The sequence below is a fragment of the Ornithorhynchus anatinus genome, chromosome 1 (genome assembly GCF_004115215.2).
Source record: "Ornithorhynchus anatinus isolate Pmale09 chromosome 1, mOrnAna1.pri.v4, whole genome shotgun sequence".
NCBI classification, from domain to species: domain Eukaryota; kingdom Metazoa; phylum Chordata; class Mammalia; order Monotremata; family Ornithorhynchidae; genus Ornithorhynchus; species Ornithorhynchus anatinus.
The window spans coordinates 60,523,111-60,536,845 of NC_041728.1; the positions used below are offsets into that span (position 1 = coordinate 60,523,111).

General features: G+C 47.0%; 1 protein-coding gene across 7 annotated transcripts in view; it reads right to left on the reverse strand.

Moving 5' to 3' along the window:
• BEGAIN (brain enriched guanylate kinase associated) overlaps nucleotides 1–13,735 on the reverse strand; it is a 155,672-nt gene that overhangs the window by 12,239 nt on the left and 129,698 nt on the right. The gene's annotated exons all lie outside the window — the stretch shown is intronic.

Below are 13,735 nucleotides of genomic sequence, written 5' to 3' on the forward strand. Positions count from 1 at the left end.
TCCAGTCGGAGAGCTGGTCGCCATCCGCTGGGGATAAAGTCTTCAGGGACTTGAAAACTGTTAGAAACATCCATCTCACTCACTCACTCACTCACTCACTCACTCACTCACTCACTCACTCACTCACTCACTCACTCTCTCACACACACACACACACACTCAGAGTTCTCCACCTCTGATTTTACAACTATTTTAATAGCTCAAAAACACCAAGAATTTGCATGTATAAGAAAAAAAGATCAATCGAAAGAATGAAAAAGTTCTCTGGAGTCTAAAAAGTCAGCTCCTTCTATTTACTTGTATTCCATACAGAGGCATATATGTGGGATATCTGGGAGTTTGGGGGAGGGGACCAGAAGACAGCTCGATATTTCCCATTGAAACAATGCTCTACAGAGGACAATTACACTGATGCAGGTGGTGTAAAAACTCCTCCGTTGGCATTAGACACCTAGAACGCCTGCATTCTTTTCTCACTGATCTTATTTCCTCCTTCTCATCAGCCAACACTCATTAGCTGCTGGACAAATCTGCACTTAAGGTACTTGGGCCGGGGCTCACACTAACATCAGACTGTCAGTCTTCTCCTCTAGACTGTAAACTCATTGTGGGCGGGGAATGTGTCCGTTATATTGTTGTACTGTACTCTTCCAAGTGCATAGTACAGCGGTCTGCACACAGACAACGCTCAATAAATTCGAGTGACTGACTTGGAGCTGTCTGAGGGCAGGGATTGCATCTGCCCATTCTGCTATATTGTACTTTCCCAAGCTCTTAGTGCAGCACAGTGCTCTGCACAAAGTAAGCCCTCAATAAATACCACTGATTGATGAATTGCCCTCAGAACAGCAACAGTCTATTGAAAGAGGTAAGGTAGAGTCAAATGCACTGGGCTGAAAGTCGTCCAAAAAGAATTGGGGGTTCTAAAGTTTGGGGTGGGAAGCAGGAGGACCCTTCTCTCTATTTTCTGTGACACAAACAGAAAGGATTTGCCATGGGTGGCAGTGAGTGAAGGGGATGAGCTGGTGCCACCGACAACAAGCAGTAATAATAAATAATAATAACGATAGTAAAACTGATCGTGGTATTTGTTAAACTCTTGCTATATGCCAGCACTGGGGTAGATACAAGATAATCAGGTCCCACTTGGGCCTCACAGTCTAAATAAGAGGAAGGTCAGGTACTGAATCCCTAATTTTGAGTGCTTACTGCATATGGGTAGGAAATGTGTTTACCAACTCTATTATATTGTGATATTGTACTCTCACAAGCACTTAGTACAATGCTCTACACACAGTAAGCACTCAATAGAGAGGCAGTCTGGCCTAGTGGCCAGAGTACGGTCTTGGGAGTCAGAGGACGTGGGTTCTAATCTCGGTTCCACACTTGTCTGTTTTGTGACCTTCGGCAAGTCACTTCACTTATGTGTGCCTCGATGACCTCATCTGTAAAATGGAGATTTATTCTGTGAGCCCCAAGCAAGACAACCTGATTACACTGAATTTTCCCTAGTGTTTAGAACAGTGATTGGCACATAGTAAACACTTAAATACCATAATTATGATTATAATTATACGCCATTGACTGATTGAATGCACAGCTTGGGAGAGTATAATACAATAGAATTGGTAGGCCTGGATCCCTGCCCTCAAAGAGCTGCCGATTTACAGTGTTAATAATAATAATGATGGTATTTGTTGTGTGCTATGTGCCAAGCCAGTGTTCCCAATGTGATGTCTGGATGGAATGCGAGGTGGGCAGATGCACCTCCTCAGCCCTTCCTGCAGCACTGCTCTATGTTATAGGTGCCTAAGCCATTTCAAATCCCCGTCTGCTCCCCAGAGAGGAGGCAGTGTCTCAGGCACCAGGAAAGGAAATGGGAAGATTCCATTTGGGCCTTGTAGGGGGTCTAGGGTCACGGGTGTGTCCTCGGGCCCAGCCCCCACAAAGTTCAGTTTATTCCCCCTGCTTCAAAATGCTCATGGGAACTGAGAAGAGGAGGATTTCCAATTGGGGTTGGCAGAGCTATTAGCATGACCTGAATCCCAGCTCCAGGCAAGCAGTGTGAGAAGAAGTGTGGGACTCTGAGCCACTCAGAGGGATCTGAGTTCTAATCCCAGATTTGCCACTTGTCTGCTGTGTTATCTTGTACAAGTAAGTCACTTCTCTTTTCTGGGCCTCAGTTACCTTATCTGTGAGCCCCATGTGGGACATGGACTGTGTCCAACCTGATTAGCTTGAATCAACCTCAGCACTTAGCACAGTGCCTAATACATAGTAACTACATAACAAATACCCTAAAAAAAAAGAAATGAAAAAAAAAACAGCCAGCAAGGGGAACTGCTTTTGTTCTTGAATGAAACAAGCCCTCTCCCACCGCAGGCTAAAATGACCCATTCAGACTTGTCCTTCACAAAGCCTTCCCTGCTTCTCTGCTAAAGTGAATCTGCTGTGTGACCTTGGGCAAGACAATTTCTCTGTGCCTCAGTTCTCCTGTTCTCCCTCGTACTTAGACTGTAAGCCCTTTTTGGAACAGGGACTGTGCCCAACCTAATTCACTTGCATCTACTCCAGCACTTAGAACAGTGTTTGACAAATAGTAAGTGCTTAAATACCATTAAAAAAAAAGGTGTTGGAAATGTGGTGAAAAAAGCGATTTTCTAGTGGAACAGTCTCACTTCCAAGGAGGCCAGCTGCAGAACAAACTGGCAGGCCCTGGAGAGGAGAGTGTTCAGCAGACCAGGCCTCATCCCTTCCTTCCCTCCAGGAACCAGGTAATAGCAATAATAATAATAATAATAATAAATGTGGCATTTGTTAAGTGCTTACTATGTGACAAACACTTTCCTAAGCCCTGGGATAGATACGAGCAAATTGGATTGGACACATGCTCCTGTCCCAAGTGGGGCTCACAGTCTCAATCCCCATTTACAGATGAGGGAACTGAGGTACAGGGAAGTGAAGTGATTTGCCCAAGGTCACACAGAAGAGAAGTGATGGAACTGGAACTGGAACCCTTGACTGTCTGACTCCCAGGCCTGTGTTCTTTCCTCTACGCCATACTGCTGGTCCGTTTCCCATGGTGCTACCAGAGGGTTGGGGCCAGTGGGCTTCCACTGGGCAGACGCTCCACCAGTGGGCTCTGCGCTCTGCAAGGAGCCGGCTGCCGATGGGTGCTTGGCTCACGGTGATAACCATAATGAGATGCAGCTAACAGTCACAGATCCCACAGCAGGCAGAGGGTCACCCCTGGCACGACTGCCCGTCGGCAAGATGCCAGGCCCATTTGGCCCGGCACCATGGCCTCTGATTGGCTTTAAGGCCCTCAATAGGTTCTCTCCCTCCTTTCCCACTACAATCCAGCCACCACACAACCTACACACAGAGCCTCGCTCTCGCCTCCCTCACCGTCAACCCCTTGCTCTCATTCTCCCTCCTGCCTAGAATTCCCTCTCCCTTCATATGCAACAGACCATCACTCTCCCCACTTCCACTAAATTCACTAAATCCACTAAATCCACTAAATCCACTAAACTAAGTGCCACTAAACTCACACCTCCTTCAGGAAGCCTTCCATGATTAACCACTCAGCTCCGCACCTTATTCATTGCCTACAAAGCTGGGTTTGTACCCCTTAAGTCCTTTGTCACTTGCCATACTTCTGATCCCACAGCACTTATGTATATGTCCTATATTCATGAGAAACAGCGTGACCTAGCGAAAAAAGAGCATTGGTCTGGGAGTCAGAGAACCTAGGTTCTAAACCCAGCTCTGCCAATTGTTTGTTATGTGACACTGGGTAAGTCACTTAAAGTCTCTGTACTTCAATTCCCTCACATGCAAAATGGGAATTCAATACCTGTTCTCCCTCCTAACCACCCTATGAGCCTCATGTGGGACCTGATTATCTTGCATCTACCTCCGCAATTAGTACAATGCTTGGCATATATAGTAAGAGCTTAACAAATACCACAATGTTGTTTTTTTTTTACTTGCTTCCCCTTGTAATTTATTTCAGTGTCTGTCTCCCTGCTAGATTATAAACTCCTTGAGGGCAGGGATATCTACTTTGCTGAACTCTCCCAAGGGTTTAGTACAGAGCTCCACACACCATAAGCACTCAAAAAATACCATCAGTTAATTGACTGATTGACTTCCACTATTCAGTTCTGCTGTCTTGGGGTTCTGCCCAAGGTCACAGCAGAGAAGTGCAGGAGCTGGGATTAGAACCTTTGACCTGTATAGAGAAGCAGTGTGGCTTAGTGGAAAGAGCACAGGCTTGGGAGTCCGAGGTCGTGGGTTGTAATACTGGCTCTGCCACTTGTCAGCTCTGTGACTTTGGGCAAGTCACTTAACTTCTCTGTGCCTCAGTTACCTCATCTGTAAAATGAGGATTAAGATTGTGAACCCCATGTGGGACAATCTGATAAATTTGTATCTATCCCAGTGCTTAGAACAGTGCTTGTCATAGAGTAAGCAATTAAAAATACCATCATTATTATTAATAATGCTATTTCTTCTATTATCATCATGATCAGCATTATTATGGTATTTTAAAAATACTTACTATGCTTCACAGTGCTTATTGTGAGAAGCAGTGCTATCTAGTGGATGGAGCATGGGCATGAGAGTCAGAAGGATCTGGGTTCTAATTCCATCCCCACCCCTCATCTGCTGCATGATCTTGAGCAAGTCACTTCACTTCTCTGTGCCTCAGTTATCTCATCTGTAAAATGGGGATTAAGATTTTGAGCCCAATGTGGGACAGGGACCGTAACCAAGCTGAGCAGCTTGTATCTACCCCTGCACTTAGTACAGTGCCTGGCACATAGCACTTAAATACCATTAAAAAAACTTCACTTTTCTAAATGCTGGGGTAGATGCAAGTTAATCAGATGCAAATTAACCACAGTCCCTATGTCACATGGGGTTCACAGTCAAAGTAGGAGGGAGAACAGGCCCTCCTCTTTTCAGATGAGCAGATGTGAGATGTCCACAGTGAACTTAATTACGGGAGTCACTCTTGTCTGGCCCAGAAGGGGAGCCATGAGGATAACTCTTCCCCCTTTGAGTTTTATTATCATTGTTATTCATATAATGGTATTTGTTAAGCATCCACTATGTGTGTTATTTGTTAAGCATCCACTATGTGTCAAGCACTGTTCGAAGTGCTAGGCTAGATACAAGTTAATCAAGAGGGACACAGAATGTTGAGCACTTGGGGAATATACAAAAGGAGCATAAACACAGTTCCTACTTCAGGAAGCTGTCAATCTACTGGGGAAAACAACCAACCTTCAAAAGGATGAACAGCAGTGAAAAGTTCAAGTTGGAAGACATACATAATAAACCCAGATGAATGAAGAAAACCTTACCAGATAAATGAGCATCTTAGTATATATGGGTGCGGAAGTGGCTGAGGACATGTTATGACCAGGGCTGGGGGTGGGCCTTTCCATCAGGGAGGGTCTCCGGGAGGAGGTGGCTGTTGGTGAAGTGGAACCCTCCTGGGCATCCAGCATTTCGGTTAGCAATAATAATAATTGTGGTACTTGTTAAGTGCTTAGTTTGTTCCAAGAGCTCTTCTAGGCACTGCCTTGGAAGCAAGCAAATCGGGTTGAACACAGTTCCTGTCCCTGTTCTACAAGGGGCTCACAATCTTAATATAGATCACCCCTCACACCTCACTATGCCTCTACTGACCCTTTGAGGGACCCCCTCATCCATGATATTTTGGTCAGTTTCTTGCTGCTAGGGTGCCTCTTCTTCATCCACTGTCGGACTTAATTGCTCTCCTCAGAGCAAGCTTTCAGCTTTGCGTGCGCTTTGCCCATCCCATCCACGTCTCTAAGGCTTTGGATGGTCCCCAGAACATGGACAACCCCCTCTCCAATGCGGCTGCAGCGATCTGGTCTCTCTCTGGCTGGCGCCCACCTGGGAATCCTTACACTTCACTGTTTCCGGGCCTGCTCCGGGATACGAAGCATGCGGTATTCTGGGAAAGAGAACACCAGAATGACTTAAGGATAAAGCTGCCACGTGAATTTCAGGGTGCCAAGTTGAATATCCATAACCTTATACACTCATACTGATCAGATGCCATGTTAGTATGCAAATATGGTTTTGTATAATTAGCATCAGGCGGCTCAGTTAAGGTCAACCTCCTAATCAGACACGTTTATTAAAAATAAAGTCAGAATATTGCTTCCTCCTGTGAATTTTAAAAAGATAACATTTGTGGGGGCTTCGTTTCTATCTTTAGGTGCAACTAGAAAAAGGAAGAAAATGAAATTTTTCTCCCATGTACTATCTGACTTGAGTTTCAGGGAGTCCCATCACGTCTGGCATAAACCTTTAAAGGCTCTGGTGGATAATGACTATAATAGCAACAACTGTGCTACCTGTTAAGCGCTCACCAGCACTCGACTAAGCACTGCGGTAGATACAAGATAATCAGGACAGACACAGTCGCCATCCCAGGATGGGGCTCACAGTCCAAGGAGGAGGGAGAACAAGTATTGTATCCCCATTTGACAGATGAGGAGCCTGAAGCACAAAGAAGTGAAGTGACTTTTCCAAGTAGGAGAACTGAGATTAGAAGTCAGGTCCTCTGACTCCAGGTCCATGCTCTTTTCACTAGGGTGGAGCCATTTTAAAAGTTGAGGAGGGGATCCACCCACTCTCTAAAATGGCTACTCAGCTCACCCTCAGGGGAGCATGGGGGCTGGTTATCAAGTAATTACATTGCTGCTGGGTGATCTGGGATCCCTCCCTGTGATTTCATCCTACACAGTTTCTGCGGCTTTCCCCGTCCTCCTGACTCCCAGGGCCATGCTCTTTCCATTAGACCTTGGTGCCTCAGTTTCTCCCTCTGTAAAGGAGGGGATTAAATACATGTTCCCTCTCCTCCTCAGTCTGTGAGCCCCATGTTGTCCAGGGACTGTGTCCAACCTGATTATCTTGTATCTTTCCCCAGAACTTGACACCTCCACACACAGAAACTCCTCACCATGGGCTTTAAAGCACTCAATCACCACACCCGCTCCTACCTTATCTCACTGCTCTCCTACTAAAACTCAGCCCGCACACTTTGCTCCTCTAATGCCAACCTACTCCCTGTACCTCAATCTTGTCTGTCTTGCCACAGACCTCTCACCCACATCTTGCTCTAGCCTAGAACACCCTTGCTCTTCATATCTGACAGGCAAATTACTTTCCCCACCTTCAAAGCCTTATTGAAGTCACATCTCCTCTAAGAGGCCTTCGCTGACTAAGGCCTCATTTCCTCATCTTCCACTCCCTTCTGCATCACCCTTTCACTTGGATTTGTTCCCTTTACACATCCTTCCCTCAGTCTCACAGCACTGATATAAATAGCTGTAATTTATTTATATTAGTGTCTGTCTTCCCCTCTAAACCTTAAACTCATTGTGGACAGGGGACATGTCTACCAATTCTGCTATATTGTTATATCTTATTCTCCCAAGTTTTTAGTACAGTGCTCTGCACACTATATGCTCTTCATAAATGATTGACACATAGGGCATGCTTAATTAATGCCACTCACTATTATTACTAAGTTCAAGAGGGGCTCAGAGTAATCGGGGAGCAGGAAGATTAGAGGTGTCTGATGGGTCATTTCTAACTGCCTGAGGAAACTAACATTGAGGTGTCCCATCTTGGAGCCAGGTTCTTGGGCTATGTGCTCTGCACATAGTAAGCACTCAATAAATACCCCTCATCTGCTGTTCCCATCCTGTGTCCTCTCATTAGGCTCCTCTAAGGTTCAGAGACCTGAGAGGGAAGCAACTGCAGCCTAGTGGGTAGGGCACAGGTCTGGGAGTCAGAAGAACCTGGGTTCTAATCCTGGCTCTGCCACCTGTCTGCGATGTGACCTTGAGCAAGTCACTTCACTTCTCTATGTCTCAGTTACCTCCACTGTAAAATGGGGATTAAGACTGAGAGCCCCTCGGGGACACAGACTGTGTCCAATCAAACAATTAATGGTATACATTGAGCACTTACTGTGTGAAGAGCACTGTAAGCACTTTAAGCAGAGTACTGTCCAATCTTGTATCTACTCCAGCGCTTAGTAGAATGCCTGGCACACAGTAAGCATGGAAAAAAATACCATTTTAAAAAATGGCACTTCTGACCCACCTCATTCCCAGGAGGTTGAAGAGCTTTTCCACTCTCCTCAACATTGCAAAGAGCAGGGAAGTGGGAATTCCAAAAGCCTGTTTCAAGGGATCAGGCAATCAAGCAATCAGGATGTGGAAATGTGTCCCTGCAGCAGCTCAACCTATCAGGCAGTTGTTGTTGCAAGCCTCGCTCCCTATTTAGGACTCTATGGTGTGGAAATATTTCATTAATGTTAAAAATAAATGAGTAAAAAATGAAAATGATAATTATGCAAATTTCTGGAACAAATAGCCAGCTTCAATGCTGAGCTTTCATTGCTATTGAATATTCAGGAATGATTTGCCCCTGTATTATTATTAGTGGCAGTAGTAGTGTTATATTTGCTAATGCTTACTATGTGCCAAGCACTAGGGTAGATTCAAGGTTATCAGTCTGAACACAGTCCCTGTCCCTCATGGGGCTCACAGTCTAAATGGGAGGTATTAGGATTGAACCCCCATTTTCCAGATGAGGAAACTAAAGCCCAGAGAAGTGACTTACCCAAGGTCACACAGCAGAGAAGTGATGGGATTAGAACCCAGGTCCTCTGACTCCCAGGCCTGTGCACTCTTTGCTAGAGCCACTGCTTCCCTTGTGGGCTCAGAGTCCAGGGAGGGCTCCACATCCAGCCCTTCCCCTCAGGGCACATGGACGGTTCCTTGGGCCCAGCTCCAAAGAGACAAGCTCCAGACCTTAGAATCCACCAGCATTGAAACTCACTGATCTCCATCCCCCAGGTGGAGGGGGATTTCTGGATGCCACTGAGATGGCCCGTGCGGTCTATGGGCTGGACCAACCATCCAACTGGCCTGGAAAGGGCCTGCGTCTGAGCATGGCACCCAGAGAGAAGGCCGCGACAAGTCGGGAAGTTCTGGAGAAGGGCAACTGCGATGGCTGTGGGGATAGAGAAGCTTCCAGACAAGGAGTGACTGATGGAGGTTCAGAACTCACCGGTCTGGAACGTCATGGACCGAGAAGAGATGCACTACTCAGTAAGTAGTATTTGCTGAGCACTTACTGTGTGAAGAGCACTGTACAAAGCACTTTCCCTGCCCAAAGTGAACTTACAGTCTAGAGGGGGAGACAGATATTAATAAAATTTAATAATGTATAATACATAATTGAAAGATACAGACATAACTTAAAAGATATGGAACCGTGAGTGTGGGTGTCCAGGAGGGCAACCAACCCACCATTTTTCCAAATGCCCTGCTGTCCCCAGAGACAGAATTCTAGGCTGGATGAACCGTGGGTCTGGAGGGGTGATGGTCTCGTTTGGATTGTCAGTCAGTCAATCGTATTTACTGAGTGCTTACTATATGCAGAGCAGTGTACTAGATCTTGGGAGAGTACAATATACCAGACACATTCCCTGACAGCGAGCTTCACTTAGGGAATCTAGGCCAATTCATCTGTTTGACTGTACAGACTCAAACTCCCACAGAAACAGCCAAAGCTGTTTCTTTCACAGCAAGCCTAGCCCAGTTAGTCTATGGAGCATAACCGGGTGCTGAGACCGGGCTAGGTCTGGCAGGTGGGGGATGGTCTTTGCTCACAAGGAGCTTACTTTCCTGAACATCACTAGGAACCATAGAGTCCTCGGGCTGGAAAGGATGGCAGGGCCAATCCCAAAGGAATACAAATACAAACCAAGTCTCTCCTCTGCTTAATGGCCCTTAGGGAGATAGGGATTCCACAATTCCTCTCAGAATCCTATTGGAGCATCTAAAAATCCTCTCTGTCTGGCAAGTGTTCCTTAGAGCAGAACTAAATCCCTCATCCTCCATCTGAACAGAGACACAGAGTCTAGCTCTTTTCATCACCCTCCCCTGACAAGAAACAGTTGTAGACAATGGGATTTTAATCGTCTTATTTCACAACATCAATAACACAAGCAATTAACTTTACAGTTTGTCCTCATAAAAAAAAAAAAAATGTATCGAACGCCTAAGTTGTAAAATCCCCTGTCATCTTGAAAATAATCAGGCTCATTGCTGCTCTGGAGGTACCTGCTGGCCATTCCCCCAAGATGAATGAACATGTTTTTCTAGGTAAGTTCTCTCTGAAGAGCTATACAGATGCCGTTCGGCTGGGTCTCCTCCAGTCGTTAAACCAGAAACCCCTGGCTCAGCACCACACACCAAAGGGCAAGATGGAACCAGTGTGCTATCTCTGTCTGAAAAGCTGGTGGGGGCCAATAAGGAATAGATTTTTCCTGCCAGAACCTCTTCAAACACAGAATCCAACTTAGGCTGCCTGCTGAAGAAAACTTCTCTGCTTGACACTATGAAGAAAACTTCTGTCAGATTTCCAAACCTTCCTGCATCCAGAAACTTGGGCCACAGGGTCAGGGGTTTGGGATAGGGCCAGTGGGGGTGATGTATGCATGAGCTTGAACCCCTTTGTCCCCCATCCCCCACTTAAAATCTCACGAAGCTGAGCTTAAAACACTTCACAAGGAGGAGATACCTATCTCAAGGCCACTCTGGAGGCTTGGAAAACCGGACAGAACAGAGGCTATTGACCAGCTGCCTTGGTCCCTGAGGAGTCAGCCTCAAGCCACAAACGGGAGTCCAACTGCAATGGGCCTTCAAAATGGAGAGCCCTAGAAGGGCTGCCCCGGCACCCTTAGTCTCTCACATGGGCTGGTCCCACACCTGCTTCCCCAAGACTCCCGGGGCCAGTGTCAGCCCAGGCGACTCAGGACCTACCTGTGGTGTGGGAAGACAACTAGGGCCAGCTCGCCCTCCCCAGGAGAAACGGGACAGTCTGTTGGCCAGAAAGCCATCCTTCTCCGTGAATGCCATCAGTGAGGGGCTCAGCCCTGCAACTGCTTAGGCATCTCTGGGGAGGCCTCCTGCAAGGTCTTCATTTAAACACTGATGGCATCAGAAAAGGATGTGGAATCAGCTCTCAATTAAATGAGTCACTTAAGCACCCCCTCTCCCCAAACATGCTCAGGTCCATCCAGTACTGGTCCAGCCCTGAACAAACCTATTGTTCCCCCAAAGATTAAAATTCTTCCTCTTAGCCAGTAAGCCACAGGTTTACTTTTCCTCGGCCCTTCTCATGCAAATCCCTGCCTGCAATACAGATTTATAGCGGCTTCTCTGAAAGGACCAGACCATCTCTGCCCTGAGGGTAGTAGGCCAACAGCTAGGAAGACAACTTGGGAGGGGTGTGGCCTCTACCCCCCAGGGGAAGTTCAGAAAATGCTCAAAGTGCCCTGGTGGGGGGGGGGGGGGAGCAACACTCAGAGTCTGCAGTGGGCTGCTGGGGCATCGTACCCGAGGTGGAAGCCATATCTACCATTGCCAATTCATTCTCGAGCCATGGCTGAGAGCCCTGCCCCGAGTCATGTTGCTATTTTCTGCTTGGCGCTTGAAGAACAAGGTGATTTCCCATAGGTCGGCTTGTCAATCTGCACGGTTTCTTCTAGGTTATGATTTTTTATCTGAGGGCAGGTATCTTTTCCTGCATTCAGCAGACATCCTTTATCATTGGCATCATGACTAATAAAAACTGTGGTATTTGTTAATTAATAATGTTGGTATTTGTTAAGCATTTACTATGTGCAGAGCACTGTTCTAAGCGCTGGGGTAGATACAGGGTAATCAGGTGTCCTACGTGAGGCTCACAGTCTTAATCCCCATTTTACAGATGAGCTAACTGAGGCACGGAGAAGTTAAGTGACTTGCCCACAGTCACACAGCTGACAAGTGGCAGCGCCGGTATTTGAACCCATGACCTCTGACTCCCAAGCCCGTGCTCTTTCCACTGAGCCACTATAGTCCAAGCTCTGCACTAAGCACTGTGGTAGATATACTATCATTCATTCATTCAATAGTATTTATTGAGCGCTTACTATGTGCAGAGCACTGTACTAAGCGCTTGGGATGAACAAGTCGGCAACAGATAGAGACAGTCCCTGCCGTTTGACGGGCTTACAGTCTAATCGGGGGAGACGGACAGACGAGAACAATGGCACTAAACAGCGTCAAGGGGAAGAACATCTCGTAAAAACCGATGGCAACTAAATAGAATCGAGGCGATGTACAATTCATTAACAAAATAAATAGGGTAACGAAAATATATACAGTTGAGTGGACAAGTACAGTGCTGTGGGGATGGGAAGGGAGAGGTGGAGGAGCAGAGGGAAAAGGGGAAAATGAGGCTTTAGCTGCGGAGAGGTAAAGGGGGGATGGCAGAGGGAGTAGAGGGGGAAGAGGAGCTCAGTCTGGGAACGCCTCTTGGAGGAGGTGATTTTTAAGTAAGGTTTTGAAGAGGGAAAGAGAATCAGTTTGGCGGAGGTGAGGAGGGAGGGCGTTCCAGGACCGCGGGAGGACGTGACCCAGGGGTCGACGGCGGGATAGGCGAGACCGAGGGACGGTGAGGAGGTGGGCGGCAGAGGAGCGGAGCGTGCGGGGTGGGCGGTAGAAAGAGAGAAGGGAGGAGAGGTAGGAAGGGGCAAGGTGATGGAGAGCCTTGAAGCCTAGAGTGAGGAGTTTTTGTTTGGAGCGGAGGTCGATAGGCAACCACTGGAGTTGTTTACATCCGGTTATATTCAGTTCTCATCCTGCGCAGGGCTTACAGTCTTAGGGGAAAGGAGAACAGGGATTGAATCCCCATTTTACAGGTGAGAAAACCAAGGCACCGAGGAGTTGAATGTCTTGACCAAGGTCATACAGCAGGCATGTCACAGAGCTGGGATTGTTCACAGGTCTTGTGACTCCTAATCTCATGCCCTTTCCACTAGACCACAATGTTTCAGTGTTCTCCACCACCTTTCTCCATTTAACAGCTCAGCTCCCTTCACCCACTTATCCCTAGCTCAGACTCTACTTTTCACAAGTTCATCCTCTAATTGTAACTCACTCTGGACTTTCCTGACTGTGACCCCTTGCTTACACCTTCCCCCCTTCCTGGAGCTCCTTCTCCCTTCAAATCTACCAGATTGCAGCTCTTCCCACCTCCTTCAAGAAGCCTTTCCTGATTCACCCCCCCCATCCCAAGTCATGTCAACCAACAGCCCTCCTTAAAATTTGGACACGTACAGCCATCCTCACTATTTACATTCATGTATCAAGCAGCAGCATGACTTAGTCGATAGAGCAAGGGCCTGGGAGTCAGAAGGACCTGGGCTCTAATCCCAGCTCTGCCACATGATTGCTCTGTGCCCTTGGTCAAGTCACTTAACTTTTCTGTGCCTCAGTTACTTCATCTGTAATCTGGATTGGGACTGTGAGTCCCATGTGGGACAGGGACCATTCCAAACTGATTAGCTTGTATCTGCCCCAGTGCTTAGAAGAGTGCTTGGCACATAGTAAGCCCTTAACAGGCACCATAATTATTATTATGTGTACCTTCAACTATTTATTCAAGCATGGCTCAGTGGAAAGAGCACGATCTTGGGAGTCAGAGGTCATGGGTTCGGTGTCTGTCCGTCTCCCCCCCCGATTAGACTGTAAGCCCGTCAAACGGCAGGGACTGTCTCTATCTGTTGCCGACTTGTTCATCCTAAGCGCTTAGTACAGTGCTCTGCACATAGTAAGCG